Consider the following 16,047-nt stretch of genomic DNA (forward strand, 5'->3'; position numbering starts at 1 on the left):
TGATTCTGCAATCTGTATATGGGGTAAAAATGGGAGCTCATAACCCACTTGAATCAAAGTGTGAAATATGATATATCAAGAACTATGTAATGTTTTGAACAGCCAACAATAAAAAATTAAAAAAAAAAAGACAACAAATGCACATTGCATTTAAAACTTAAAATTCAGTTTAAAACTTAATAAGATCTTGTTGAAGAGCTTTATTTGTACATATGTGTGCTAAGCATAGAAAGTGATAGGAATGCTGATTAAAACACCGAAGTAGTTACTAAACATCAAATACACATGAGATATGTGTGTCACTCAATAGTCATGAGGTCACCAATTGGCCACCATGGGTGACATCCATTCTAGCCCCACAGATAAACTCCATAGCTGTTCATAGTCAAATTGGTGAGCTCACAGCTATGACCAGAGCACTCATCCCTGCATCCCTCCAGTTGGGCATCCTTGATCTACACCTTAACTCTGGTCCTACTAGCCACACCAGCAGCAGGGGAGGCTTAAGAGAAGAAGAGAGAAGGGAGAAAAGAAAGCTGAGGGAGAGAGGGAGGGAGAGGAAGGCTGACCAGCTGATCAGGATTCAGGCAGTGTCCTCCTTACACTCTGTACTTACCCCAGCTTCCTCCCCTTACTTCCCACCGTGTTTTTTTAATTGATTCAATAAACCATGTGATTCAAGCATCTTAACTTGTGATCCATAACATCTGGGATAGCTTGCCTAGTAGTATATGTGAGGCTATTGCATCAAGGTAATTTCCCACATGACAAAACTCATCAGTGTTTCTTAAGCCTTCATGCTGACAGTTAATTGCCTGCCTCCAAGAGCCAATAGAAGAAAAATAAATGATAAGTGACAACCAATTATTAATAAGAAAACCTGAAGTAGTCAATACTGCCTAGTTCTGTGGCATGGTTACATGACTTTAAGTTGCATACATAAATAGTCATGTTTTCTCTTAGTGAAATTATACTAGCTCAAATTGTTAAATTACCAACATTAGTATTTCATGATATTCCACAAATAAGATAGTGGTTTAGAAAGAGGACTATGATCTCAGGATGCTCAGCCAACTGGACAAGTTTTACTGCCATTATTTTTAAAAGATTCTCATTAATAGTGTGAAGCATTCATTTCAAAGCATCTAATATTTATTTACCATATATTTCACATGCATCAGGCACTATGCTGTGTGCTGTAGTGGAGAAAAAAAATGAATATGACAAAGTTACTATCTTTGCAATTTCAGAGTGTGTGGCCTAGATACATAGTACATCAAATAGATTGTTAACACAGTATATCATAGAGCTCTCTACAAGGAGGAAAGAAACTAGCTAACTTCCATGAAATATATGCAAACAAAGTTTTATGGGAATTCAACGAATTAATCAATCACATCTATTGAAGAATCCCAGTAAGGTAAAATGGTGCAAACTCTCTTGAGGGTAATTTAACAATGCATATGAAAATCCCTTAACAATGCATATGAAAAGTTTATACTAGTCAAAAACTTGAAACACTCTATATATACATTTGGGGAATGGTTAAATAGCGCATGATACAGATATGTATATGTATGTATGTGTTACACATATGTATATATGTATGTATATACATATTTCTCTGCTTCTTGTATGTGTATATATATATATCATGGGGGGGGAAGTTGGTAAGGAGAGACTATGTATACTAATAGCGCCTATTATGGTTTGAATGTGGGGTGTCTCCCAAAAGCTCATGTATGAGACAATGCAAGAAGGTTTGGAGGAGAAATGACCAGGTTATGAGAGCCTTAATCCACTCAGTGGATTGATTCTCTGATGAGATTAACTGAGTGGTAACTGAAGGAAGGTAGAGTGTGGCTGAAGGGGGTGGGTCATTGGGGTAGTGTCTTTGGGGTATATATTTGTTGAGTCTTTCTCTGCTTCTTGATCATCATGTGAGCTGCTTCCCTCTGCCACACTCTTTTGCCATGATGTTCAGCCTCACCTTGAGCCCTAAGGAATGGAGCCTGCTGTCTGTGGACTGAGACCTCTGAAACCATGAGCCCCAAATAAACTTTTCCTCCTCTACAATTGTTCTTGTCCAGTCCTTTAGTCACAGCAGTGAAAAGGCTGATGGAAACAGCACCTATCCAATGGTAGAGTTATTGGTGACTTTAATTTTTACCATTTTACTTTCTGTGCTCCCTACTATCTAAATTTTCTACAGTGAACGTATGTCATCTATGAAATAAAAATTTAACTAAATGATTTTGAGAAAGACTCTGTGGAAGAGAGAGCATTTGGGAAAGGACTTGAAAGATGAGTAATTTTTTTCACTTGTTTAAGTACAGAGAAAATATTAGAGCTAATAACAAATGTGATTAAAGCTAATGGGATGAAAGTGTTTGGGCAAGTTATAAGTAAAACCATCCAGTTAGGTTAGAGCATAGGATACCTGCAGGAAAATAGTGGGAAATGTGCAGGTAGAAAGATTGGATTCAGGCCTTGCACTTCAAAACAGAAGTTCATGTTAAACACAGTAGATAGCACAGGAGGGGAACAAAAAAGACAAGTGAGCAACAAAGCCTCCTGGATTTGGTCAGATGAGTTAAATAATCTAGAATATTCCTTAGTACTTAGTTCATACAGTGAAAAGTCTTGAACTGTTGCTACATAAAATATCTTCAAATATATCAACACCACCTAAATTACTTCATAATACTATACTCAAGGACTTATGCCCAAGAAAGGCACATGGAATGAAATTATAACATGTCTACCAAGGCCATGAAATAGGTGACCTATTTGAAACACACACCCATTCTGCCCATGGTTGTCACTGCAGAAAAATTGATTCCAAGTGTATCAACAGGATGTCTGGACATCAGATTCACACTGATACTGTCGTAAATACTTCCAAAATCCAATCCAGAATATTGACCTCCTTCAACATTTTCTTGAGTAAATAATTGACCTACTAGAAGCTACTTACTATCACTAAGAAAGTAAGAGCAATAAAATATACAGAATCATTCATACTATAGTGCTCCATCCCCAGAATTTGAATATTGGCCCCCAAACAATTAAAATCAATGTAACCCAATAACTATTTGATAAATAGCTTCCATCTGGAGAGCAATTGGCCCTGTGCTAGGTTCTTTATAGTTCTCTGTTTTTAGTACCCACCCCCCAATAGTCTTGCATGGAAAGTAATTATTCCAATTTTATAGAAAACATAGAATGTGGTTTACGGGGCTTAATTCACAGTCTATTCACACAACTACCAGGTTATAGCACTGGTATTCAGGTCACTTGAGTTGATAGCCAGCAGCTCTTCCACTGGGCACCATGGACCAACATTTACTATCTGTCCCCAAACCAACATCCTGAAAATGTCATCAACCTTTTCTTTCCTGTGCCAATAGTATCAAGACCAGAGCCACTGTGAGAAACCCCAGGGATCATTTCAGACAGGCAACTGATCTTTCTAGCTAATGAGAATAATAACAACCCAGCAAACAGCACAACCAATAAAAATTTCCAAGGAAAGAACGGTGCCAAATATTTTTGCGGCCAACTTCTTTCTTTGCCTCAATTGCTAGCAAAATTAAAAATTGGACAGAATAACAGCTATACCTTTCATTAGTTGGAGGACCAAATAAGCAGGATAAGTCTTCAAATGTAATGTCAATATATTTTAAATATCTGAATTTCTCTTGAAAAATCTCAAGACTGAATTTCAATTTAAAATAGCTATAAATAGCACGTAACGGAGCAAAATATTACTGATTGAGTTAAGCGAGAAAATGAGCAAGAAGCCTTTTTTGCTATCTTAATAGAACACAATTCTTTAGAGAAGAAAGTCAATGTTCTAAGAATAGAAAGAACATTCTCTCCCTGAATATCCCACTACTTCCTAACATCACTACACTTTCATCTTACATCCACAGGCAGATTCCTTCTTCCACCCCCAAAGAAAAGGCAGGGATCTGATGGAAATATTTCAGCATCATAGAATATTAGGTCATATTTGAGTGAGAAAAGGAAAATACTGAAAAAATGTTATCCATAAGGTCACCAGAAAGCAATAGATGCAACCAGGGATTAAAAAAAACACACACACACACAAAAAAAAACCCCAGTAATCAATTAACAAGTACTCCATTGTTCCCCAGTGCCATTCCTATAGAACCTAGGACAGTGAGAAGCAGGAAGGAAACAAGAGAGAGGCCTCTGCACCAAGGGCTCATTCACCCAGCAACCAAACTCTTATCAAGTCCCTGTCTGGACTTGGCATCAAGAGTAAGAGCTGAGATTGGATTTCTCTATTAAACATTCCGGTAGCTCACCATACTTTTACTTTTTAGCATTCATTATGAGATCACGTTTCTATCTTTTCAGCGACATGTTAATCTGAGACTTGTGTATGGGAATATAAAATTATATATCCACTATGAAAAACAGTATGGTTGTTCCTCAAAAATAAATTGAAAATACAGCTACCATATGGTCCATAATCTACTTTGGGGTATATATCCAAAATAACTGAAAGCAGGGTCTGAAAGAGACATGTGTACACTTGTGTTCATAGTAACATCACTCACAATAGGCAAGAGTTGGACGCAACCCAAGCGTCCATTGACAGATGGATGGATAAACAAAATGTGGCATATACATACAAAGGAATATTATTCAGTCTGATAAGGAAAGAAATCCTGACACATGCTATAACATGGGGAAAACTTGAAAACATTATGCTCTGTTAAATAAGCCAATTAAGCCAATTCCACTTATGAGTTACCTACAATGGGCAAATTCATAGACAAAAAGTAGGCTAGAAGTTACCAGGGGCTACTTGGAGCAAGAAAGGGAGAGTTATTGTTTACTAGGTACAGCCTGAGAAAAAGTCCTAGAGATTGGATGCATGATCATGTTGAATACATGAACACTACTGAACTTACACTACTAACTTAATACTATGGAGACATTTAAAAATGATAAAGATAGTAAATTTTGTGTTATATGTATTTTACCACAATTAAAAATGAAAAATTAAAAGGGAAATTGTTTATCATGATATCTTTATTATTTAAGCATAGGACCTTGTTTATAGAATATGCTTAATAAATATTTACTGGATGAATAGGCAGACACATGGAGATATGAACAGAAGTCCAACATGTAAACCCATAATTACTCTACCATGAGAACATAGGGAAATGGGTGTGTGGTTAAGAAGAAATGAAGATTTCTTGCTTTGGTTAAAATTTGACATTACATTTATCATATAGAGTTACTGTATTTTACCTACCAATGCTATACAACATTTAATATAGATTTAATTGTCTAGTTAAGTAATTCTTATTTTTTTATCTTATATCTCTTATACCACTTATACTATACCAAATCTTTTGTCTAAGTGATATCGAAACAAAGAAATTGCACTTTATGTCACCTTTGCTCTTTCCAGTATCTCTCTTAATCCAAAAGGGCAATGTGAAATAAAGCTTATGCTTAACATTGCCAAAGACAAAGCAGGGTAAGTTCCTTGCCCACAGGTTATTAATCAGCTCTCCTCTGGGGCACAGTATTATGAAGCTGTTGTGTGTAATAAACAGCAGGCAAAAAGAATAATCTCCATTTTCCAACTCTGAAGTGCAGGCATGTGCTATAAAACTAAATTGACATCTGTTAGCAGGCTTGTCACATGGATAGTTTTTCCTGCAGAATCTGGAATAAATTAAACCTTAAAATAAAATTTGGAACAGAGAGACTGTTTTACATAATTCCTTCTAATGGTGTGCTGTGAACCCATCGCACTGATTTTAAAGAGAAGTTCTTGTAAGAAATGTTGCATTATCATTTTAATTGCAAAACTGTTGAATGCCACTCCATGCTAGGAAATTTGTGTTTTTGAAAAAGGTCCTTATGTTTTTAACTAAAAAGTGGTGAATGAAATCTTCTTTTCCTGGTGTTGTCACTGACTGGAAAATAAATCAGGTTTTACCTCAAAATGAAATTTTGACCACCTTTCCCCAAGCACTTGGAACCTGGTTCTGGGTGTGTCTATTATGCTCAGGCACCTATGAAAACTGGCATGGCTGAGCTCCTTGGGGCAGAAGTGGCCAGCATGGGTGTGACCTGGAAGAATTTGCTCAGGAATACACTCCCTCCAAGGACTCACTAATGGGATAGGGAGTGCTCAGGGCTCTTATTGTCAAAAGGCATTAATCTTTTTTTTTTTTAAACACACATAAAGGGATTACAGAGCTGTGTGACCCTGCAAATCTGAGCTGTATAGCACAGGATGTGACATTCTTCTACGGAGGCCCAAACCCCTTTAGGGAGGAAAGTCACACAAAGAGAAACCCAGGGAACTCATGGGTACCTGGAGCTTATAGTTCTCTACGCCCTCAGAATTCACTTGGCTCTCATTCCCCAAACTTTGTCCAAAATGGCAAGATTCTCAGACAAGCCTGCCCACTCCCAGTACAGAGCAACAAAGAAAAACAAATGCCAACTCCCTGGAGGCTAATTTCCTCCATATGTGAAAGCTTCCTCCTTTGTAATAATTCCTTTTTTTTTTTTGGTACTAGGGATAGAGAATCCAGGGGTGTGTAACCACTGAACCACATCCCTGGCCCTTACGTATGCATGTATGTGTGGATCAATGGATGGATAGATAGATTTTTTTTCATACTGGGAATTGAACTCAACCCAACCACTGAGCCATATCTCCAGCCTTATTTTGTTTTTTATTTAGAGACAGGGTCTCACTAAGTTGCTTAGCACCTTGTTTTTACTGAGGTTTTTGAACTCGTGATCCTCCTGCCTCAGCCTCCCAAGCCACTGGGATTTCAGACGTGCACTACTGTCAGTCCATGGGCAGTTGGCTCCCTCATTCTAGGGCCTGTGGCAAGACAGAACATCACAGCAAGGAACACATGACAGAGCAAAACCGCTCCCCTCCTGGCAGCCAGGAAATAGAGAGAGAGAGAGAGCAAGGATCTCAATAGCCCCTTCAAGGACATGCCCCAGTGACCTAACTTTCTTCCACTTCCTCTAAGTCCACTTCCTAAAGCTTCCTCCACCTCCCAAGAGCACCACAGACTGGCAAGCAGACTTTTAACATGTGATCCTCTGGGGGACATTCATAACAGGAGGTCTTCATGTCACCTGGGTTAGAGTGGGGTGGGGCTGGTTAAAAATGCAGGTTCCTGACTCCATGCCTGACCCACTCCATCAGAATCTCTGTGGTTGGTCCTGGGTTTAACATTTTAATCAACTCCCTCTCTAGCTAGAATTCTTAACTTGTGGTATAGCTGTTATTATTATTTTGGTTTATCATCCAGTGTCTTCCATCCTAACATTAGGATCTGAGGACCACTTGGTCACACAGGTGGAAGTGGGTCTCTAGGTTCCAGAACACTGTTCACACACAAGCTGTCAGTCACAGCTTCTGCCCAAGGAAAACAGATGGGCGAGTACATCAAAGGAAACACAGTTAGATCCTGACATACTTAGTTCTCTCTTTAGATGCCTTTCTAGTCTGTTGTAGCTCCATGTTAGCTGAATACTAAATGGTTTGAAAAACACTAAGAAGAGCCAAGACATTTTTCTCCATGGCAAATCTCACCATTATAGATGAGTAAGCAAAAAGGGATTTAAAAAAAAAAACTTATTTCCTAAGTGTTGAGAAGTTCTGGACTCACTCTCATTCCCAAGATGCTTGTCCTTAGGGTCCACTGCAGATTGATGGGCATGGAAAGATGTCTCTGCATTTCAAATTGCAATTCATCACCATGAATGACTCATTACTGCTAAATTGCCAATGGCTTATTTCACAGAAACACAGCACCTTCGTGATTAAATAGCAATTCCACAAGATGAAGTTGCCTTCAAATACTCTAAATGATACACACCTCTCATTGAAAAAGGAATATAAATGAATTTGGATAGGAGATTACACTGGGACCTAAAAGAATCACCTGCTTCTGCCTTTACCACATCATATCAGGTTTTCTATAAGATTTCTGTTTTAGTCAGCTTTTTAAAATCACTATGGCCAGAAGACCTAACAAGAATAACTTTAGAGGAGCAAAAGTTTATTTGGGGCTCAAAGTTATAGAAGTCTTAGTCCATAGATGGCCAACTCCAAAGCTCTGAGGAGAGGTAGAACCTCATGACAGAAGGGCACAGAGGAGGAAAACAGCTCAGGTCATGGCAACTAGGAAATGCAGAGAGCTCCATTCACCAGGAACAAAACATAAACCCCAAAGACATGCCCCAGTGACCCACCTCCTCCATCATACCCTACTTGCCTACAGTTATGTCCCAGTTAATCCTTATCAGTAGATCAATGCACTGATTAGGTTAAGGCTCTCATAACCCAGTCATCTCACCTCTCAGCTTTCTTGCATTGTCTCATCCATGAGCTTCTGGTAGAAACCTTGTCTATACCATACAGTTTCCCACCCAAATATTCTTCTGAAATATCAGTAACCTTCCATAAGATTCCTAGATGCTCAAGTCTGCTGCTTATAGTTCTGGGGCAGGTTGTGTCTAAAGATAAGGTATTCAAACCCTAGTTCCTTACACAATTTACTTAGGAATGTGCTAGACAGAAAGTCACCTTGACAAGCATCCTATGTGTTTCTAGAGCATTTCACTAGGAATCTGGAGTGGAAGTCCCTATGATCAGGGGTCTTTGCCCATATGGCACAAGCTCAGTTAGGAACAGATATCTCAGAAGCAGGGCCTCAGTTCAGTTCAAGGATAAATCATTAATCACCTAGAAATTAGGTATGCCTGAGCCTTGACCTGATAGGGTAGGCCAGCAAGGGGCATTTTTAAATAAAATATATTCCCTCTTGAGGAAGAATTTGTTCCAGTATCGTAGCTACTACAGAAATATTGTGCAATAGGCTGCAGGTGGGAAAATGTTCTGGAGAAAGGCACAGCATCTGCCCTTCACACCACCTTGACAGGGACTAGGGCTGAGGGCAGGAGAAGACATCAACAGGACACAATGTGGCCCAGGGCTCAGGTTCTGGAGGATACCACCCTGGTTCAAGTTCATTGTCAATTGCAATTAAATAGCCTTTGGTCCTGTGTTTCTCCAAGTGTGGTACAGACCTTGCTACTCATATTTTCCCAACTAGCAACATTAGCTTCACCTCAGACTTCACTAGAAACACAGAATCCCAGCCCTGCTCCAGACATCCTGCATTACCACTTGCATTTTAATTAAATTCCCTAGTTGGCTTACATATACATTACATTTCAAAATAATGATATATAATATGGTTTGGAGGCAATATAAATAAACATTTCAAAAATAATTCATTTATTAGGTTTGTTTAATATGTACTAGTAAATATAACCAGGACAGCTAACCCATGAGCCCATGGACATTATTTCTCCAAATGATTCTAAGAAACTTGAATTAATTTAAAGTATTTAAATGAAAGTATGCATCCCACCCTATGTTAAACACAAAACAAAAAGGTAGAAATATTTCCAAAAAGACAAAAAGAAAAAGAAGAAATCAGGATTCAAAAAGAGATAAACATCTCATTTGACCAGAATACAGAACAGTAAGCAGAACTAAAATCAGGATGTTCTGGGTTTCCATCTTAAAGCAGATGGCAGTGGTGCTGAGCTGCATGTCCTACAGAGAATAGGAATTAATGCTACTCCCTGAGACAGGAGCCAGAGCCAGGTTCATTGATCAAAGCTAGGGGCTGGGATAGAGCTCCCTAGTTCCAGAAAGGAGCTAAAAGTAAACTGCTAATAACCCCTCACTGGAGTTTGGCTTAAACTAGCCATTGACCTAAGGAAATGAGAAAAGAGAGACACACCCAAGGAAATATCAAATGAAACAGCCCCCAGAGGGTTCAGTGGTAGAATATTCCCAATGTCACTGGGGGAGTAGCAGTTCCCAAATGCTTATATAAGACTGGGTCCCAAAGGCTATTATAAAATCACTAGGCAGAAAACATTAAGCCAAAAAAGAAAGAAAAAAGCAAAGCAAAACAAAACAAACCCTTCTACTGAAAATGAGCCAGCAACCAAAAATTCCAAAATACACATAAAAATCAAAGGATAAGAGAAAGAGACAACCAAAACAATAACAAAAATATTAATTCATTCCAAGATTAAATTAATTTTATTGAATAGTAGGTTTAGGATATCACAGCAATCAAAAAGAATATGTATTTCCACAAGTGTATAAGCAATATTACCACATGTACTCCAGATAGAGCACTAATCTCCAGGACATATAAAGAACTCAAAAAACTTAACTCCAAAAAACAAATAACCCAGTCAATAAATGGGTTAAGGAATTGAACAGACACTTCACAGAAGAAGAAATACAATCAATCAACAAATATATGAAAAAAGGTTCAACATCTCTAGGAATTAGAGAAGTGAAAATCAAAACTAAGATTTCATCTCACTCCAGTCAGAATGACAAGTATAAAGAATACAAGAAGTAATAAGTGTTGGTGAGGATGTGGGGGGAAAGGTACATTCATACATTTTTAAATAAAACATGAAAAACTACAAAATAAAGGATGGACAGGAAAAACCCCAATTAAAAGTCTTAGAAGTGAAATATGTAGACTTTCTCTATATAAATATCAACAAAAAATATAAACTCTCAATTGGATATAGTTGAATAGAAAATTAAAGAATTGGAAGCTTGTGCTGAGGAATTCACCCTAAAGTAAGACAGTGAGACATTTTAAAATATGAAAAAGCAATTAAGAAAGAAGAAAGATTAAGAGACTCTAAAATTTATCTAAAAGGAATAGAAATTTATCTAAAAGAAAAAGAAAATGGAGAAGTGTATTAGTCAGCTTTCCATCACTGTGACAAAATACCTGAGATAAACAACTTGTAAGAGGGAGGTTTTTGACTCACAGTTTCAAAAGTTCTAGTTTATGGTCAAGTGACTCCATTGCTTTTAGGTCTGCGACATGGCAGTACACTGTTGGCAGGAGCACATGGTGGAGGAGGCTACTTACCTCATAGCAGCTGGGAAGCAAAAGAGGAAGGGATGGAGGTCACAATATTACCCTCAAGGGCACACCCTCAATGACCTCACTTTCTTTCCCTAGGCCCCACCTCTTAAAGGTTCCACCACATCCCAATAACCCAAAACACCAAACTGAGGACACTTGGGCTTTGAGGGGACATTCCAGATTCAAACTATAGAGAGAAACAACTGAAAATAACACACACACACACACAAATGAGAATATTCAACTGTGTGGAAATTTCATAAGAAGTAGAATTGATGAATTTGCATTTGCAATGTGATAGATTTTTCCAGACTGTCCAGCAGAAAAGGTTGTACCAAGTTAAATTCCTGCTACTTTTTATCCTTGATAACTTGATAAAAAACATGTTTACACATAGCTTTATTTGAATTTTTCTTAATATGAGCAAGCTTAAGTGACTTCACCTATGAGTCATCTGATTTTCTTTTCTGGGAACTATTTTTTCATCAGGATTTTTAGTTTTTTGTTTTTGTGTGGTGTTGGGGATCAAACCCAGGGCCTCACACATGTTAGGCAAACACTCTACCTGCTGAGCTATATCTCCTGCCCCTTATCAATTGTTTCTTCATCCAATTTCCTATCAAGTTGTGCATTGGATCTTTATTGATTTATTGAAACCCCTTTATGCCAGTGAAATTAGTACTTTCCTTATTAAATGAGTTGTGACCATGTTAAATAAACAGATTAATATAAGAAAGATTAAACCATTATGATGATGAGTCTTCCTCTCAAAGAATATGTCATGGCTTTAAATTTGCTCAAGTTTTCTTTTAAAATTTTCTTGTAGATCCTATACATGACTTTTTTAAGATTTTAATCTTTTTTGTTGCTTTTAAAAATGGCTTATTTTCTTCCTTCTTGTATTTGAACTGGTTTTTATTTATAAAAGTGTAGTTTTTAAAAATTTTTGTGTATTGTACTCAGATAACACACTGAATTCTTATAGTTTGATATTTTTTGTTATACTTCTTGAGTTTTCCAGTATATAATCATATTATCTTCAAATAGTAAGTCCTTAAATAAAATAATACCTCGGGCTGGGGATGTGGCTCAAGCGGTAGCGCGCTTGCCTGGCATGTGTGTGGCCCGGGTTTGATCCTCAGTACCACATACAAACAAAGATGTTGTGTCTGCCAAGAACTAAAAAATAAATATTAAAAATTCTCTCTCTCTCTCTCTCTCTTTTTTAAAAAAAATAATACTCTACAAATAATAATAAAATTTTTACCTCATTCTTTTTTTTTTGTGGTGCTGGGGATTGAACCCAGGGCCTTGAGCATGCACTCTACTAACTGAGCTATATCCCCAGCCCTCTTCTGTGTTTTTATACCTAAAATTTCTCTCTTTTCTGATTATACTAGCTAAAACCTTAAGGAATATATTAAATAGCAATGGGGATTTCACCCTGAATAATTCCAATTATGTAACATTCTTGAAAATGACAAAATTATAGAAATGGAAAAGCAGATTAGTGATTAGTGGCTACTGGGGTTAGGGAAGGCGATAAGGGGATGATACAGGTGTGGCTATCAACAGGGAGCATGATGCTTGTGGTGCTAGAAAAGTTCAATATCTGAGTCACATCAATGTCAATCTCCTGGTTGTGATATTATACTACAAATTTGCTACTCAGAAAAATTATGTAAAGGACACATGGAATCTCCATGTTTTCTTACAACTGCATGTGAATCTATAATTGTCTCAAAATATTTTTTTTAAATGCTCTAGTTTTTTCAAGTGATGATAGACATCCTATTCTTTTTTTTTTTTTTTAGATTTTTAAAAAATTATTTATGTGATTCTGCAATCTGTATACGGGGTAAAAATGGGAGTTCATAACCCACTTGAATCAAATGTATGAAATATGATATGTCAAGAGCTATGTAATGTTTTGAACAACTAATAATAAAAATTTAAAAAAAGAAAAAAATTATTTATTTATTCTAATTTGTTGTACATGATGGCAGAATGCAATTCATTTCATATTACACATATAGGACACAATTTTTCAAGTCACTGATTGTACACAAAGTATTTTCACACCATTCGTGTCTTCATGCATGTACTTAGGGTAATGATGTCTAATGCATTTCACTATCATTCCTGTCCCCCTTGCCTCTTCCCTTCCCCTCCCTCCCCTTTGCCTTATCTAAAGTTTCTCCATTCCTCCTATGCACCCCCCATTGCCATTATGAGTCAGCATCCTCATATCAAAGAAAACAAAGGGCCTTTGGTTTCTGGAATTGGCTTACTTCACTTAGCATTATATTCTCCAACTCCATCCATTTACCTTCAAATGCCATGATTTTATTCTCTTTTAATGCTGAGTAATGTTCCACTGTGTGTATATACCAAAGTTTCCCTATCCATTCATCTACTGAAGGGCATCTGGGCTGGTTCCACAATTTAGCTACTGTGAATTGTGCTGCTATAAACATTGAGGTGGCTGTGTCCCTGTGGTATGCTGTTTTTAAGTCCTTTGGGTATAAACCAAGGAGTGGGATAGCTGGGTCAAATGCTGGTTCCATTCCCAGTTTTCCAAGGAATCTCCATACTGCTTTTCATATTGGCTGCACCAATTTGCAGTCCCACCAGCAATCTATGAATGTGCCTTCTTCCCCAGATCCTGGCCAACTCTTACTGTTGTTTGTATTTATAATAGCTGCTATTTTGACTGGTGTGAGATGAAATCTTAGAGTGGTTTTGATTTGCATTTCTCTAATTGCTAGAGATGTTGAACATTTTTTCATGTTTGTTGATTGATTGTATATCCTCTTCTGAGAAGTGTCTGTTCAGTTCCTTGGTACACTTATTGTTTGGGTTATTTGGGTTTGTTGGTGTTAAAGTTTTTGAGTGCTTTATATATCCTAGAGATTAGTGCTCTATCTGATGTGTTTCTGGTAAAGATTTGCTCCCATTCTGTAGGCTCTCTATTCACCTCACTGATTGTTTCTTTTGCTAAGAAGCTTTTTAGTTTGAATTCATCATTGATTCTTGATTTTAATTCTTACACTATGGGAGTCTTATTTAAAAAGTTGGGGCCTAATCCAACATGATGGAGATTTGGGCCTTCATTTTTTTTTTCCATTAGGTATAAGGTCTCTATGGTGAGAGATAGAGGTTTAATTTCGTTTTGTTACATGTGGATTTCCAGTTTTCCCAGCACCATTTGTTGAAGAGGCTATCTTTTCAATAATGTATGTTTTTGGTGCCTTTGTCTAATATAAGATAACTGTAGTTATGTGGATTAGACTCTGTGTCCTCTATTCTATACCATTGGTCTACCAGCCTGCCTATGTTGGTGCCAATTTCCATGCTGTTTTTGTTACTATTGCTCTGTAGTATAGTTTAAGGTCTGGTATAATGCCACCAGACATCCTATTCTTCCCTGACTTCCACAAGGATATATCCACTGTTTCTACATTCATCATGATGCCATCTCTAGTTCGAGAAATAACAAAGTTAAGAAGCAGTTAGTCCAAATATATCACCAATAACAATACATAGAAATATGTTTTATTTACAATGGAAGTTTTCATTCATTTCTTTTTATGGAGTGTTTTTTTTTAAATATAAACATAATTGTTGAAGAGAGAGACTAAATGTGGCAAAATATTAACAACTGATGCATCTCAGTGAAAAATATATGAAAGTTCTTTGTATTATTCTAGTAACTTAAGGTTTTTTTCTCAAAGTAAAATGATTTTCAAAAAAAGGATGGTAAAACTTCAGAAAATAAAAACACAGGGGATCTTTGTCATGGTTAGGAGGAATATAGAAAGAATGAATGTTTTAATATGTTGTTTTAAAATTTTAGAGTTAATATATACATTTAAAATGTAAGGATAGGGCTGGGGAATGTAACAGGAGTAGAGCCTTTGCCTAGCATTCACAAAGCCTTGGATTTGATCCCCAGCACTGAAAATAAATAAATAAATAACCCAGAGGAACAAAATTATAAGCTTTGACAGGATGAGAAAAAAAAAGTACAGAAAACCAAAAGCCCAATTTATTTGAAAGAATAGAAATTAGTCCAGCTATATCAGTAATCATAATAAATATAAATTCAAATGAATTAAGGATACCTGTTTAAAGACAGAGATTATCTGATTAGATTTTAAAACACTCCAGACTTACATTGAATATTTTGCCCTTATAAGCTACACAGAAACTAAAACTCTTTCAAAAGAAGGAAAATAAAGGAACCCAAAAATGCTATTTCATATACTGATCAAAAGAAAGTAGATATCACTGAATGAACAGCAAACAAAACAGAATTTTAGGCAAAAAAATTATTTCTAAAAATAAAAAGTGGCATATACATATGGTCAAATTTCCTTCCTGAAAGAGTATATCATGTTCTATTTCCAGTAGCAAAGCCTGAGTATTATTCCCAAAAGTATTCCAATACAGGGCAGTATCAATAATTTGTTATTTGTCAATTAGGTAAACAAAAAGAAAAGATCTTTTCATAGTTTAAATTTGAAGCCATGCTCTCTCAAACACAGAAATCATACAACAAAGCTGATGGTTTTAAATCAATGGCAAACTCCCAGCCAAGGGAGGTAGAAACACTTCTTTTAGGACCCAAGGGGACACTGGGCCACCGTAGGGTAGTGACAGGGGTAAGGGAGGGAGGAAACCTTCCTGCTGACCAGCAGGAAGCCCAGTTCTTCCAGGTTGTCTAACCACTGAGCCCCTGCCCCTGAGGTTGACATCTGCTCATATGGAACAGATTCCAATTAATTCTCAGCAGCTTATTTAATTTCTATACAGCAAAGTATTTACGTTCTATACAATCACCAGCAAAGCTGTTGGGTGCCCCAGGCACAAACACTTAACAATTCTCTTACAAGAAAGTCTGAAGGACCAATTGCCCTTTGGTTTCACAGAAAGCTTTCATTAAAAACTCGACAGGAATTAGGTGCAGTTAGCAATTTCCAGAGAAATCTCTGCTATATTTTCCCTGAAAACAAAGAAAGGGGGGGGGGGGAAG

At 37.0% G+C, this 16,047-nt stretch overlaps 1 protein-coding gene across 1 annotated transcript in view; it reads right to left on the reverse strand.

Annotated features, from left to right (window-relative positions):
• Mettl24 (methyltransferase like 24) overlaps positions 1-16,047 on the reverse strand; it is a 104,118-nt gene that overhangs the window by 28,123 nt on the left and 59,948 nt on the right. The gene's annotated exons all lie outside the window — the stretch shown is intronic.

The sequence above is a fragment of the Marmota marmota genome, unplaced genomic scaffold, assembly GCF_001458135.2.
Source record: "Marmota marmota marmota unplaced genomic scaffold, marMar, whole genome shotgun sequence".
NCBI classification, from domain to species: Eukaryota; Metazoa; Chordata; class Mammalia; order Rodentia; family Sciuridae; genus Marmota; species Marmota marmota.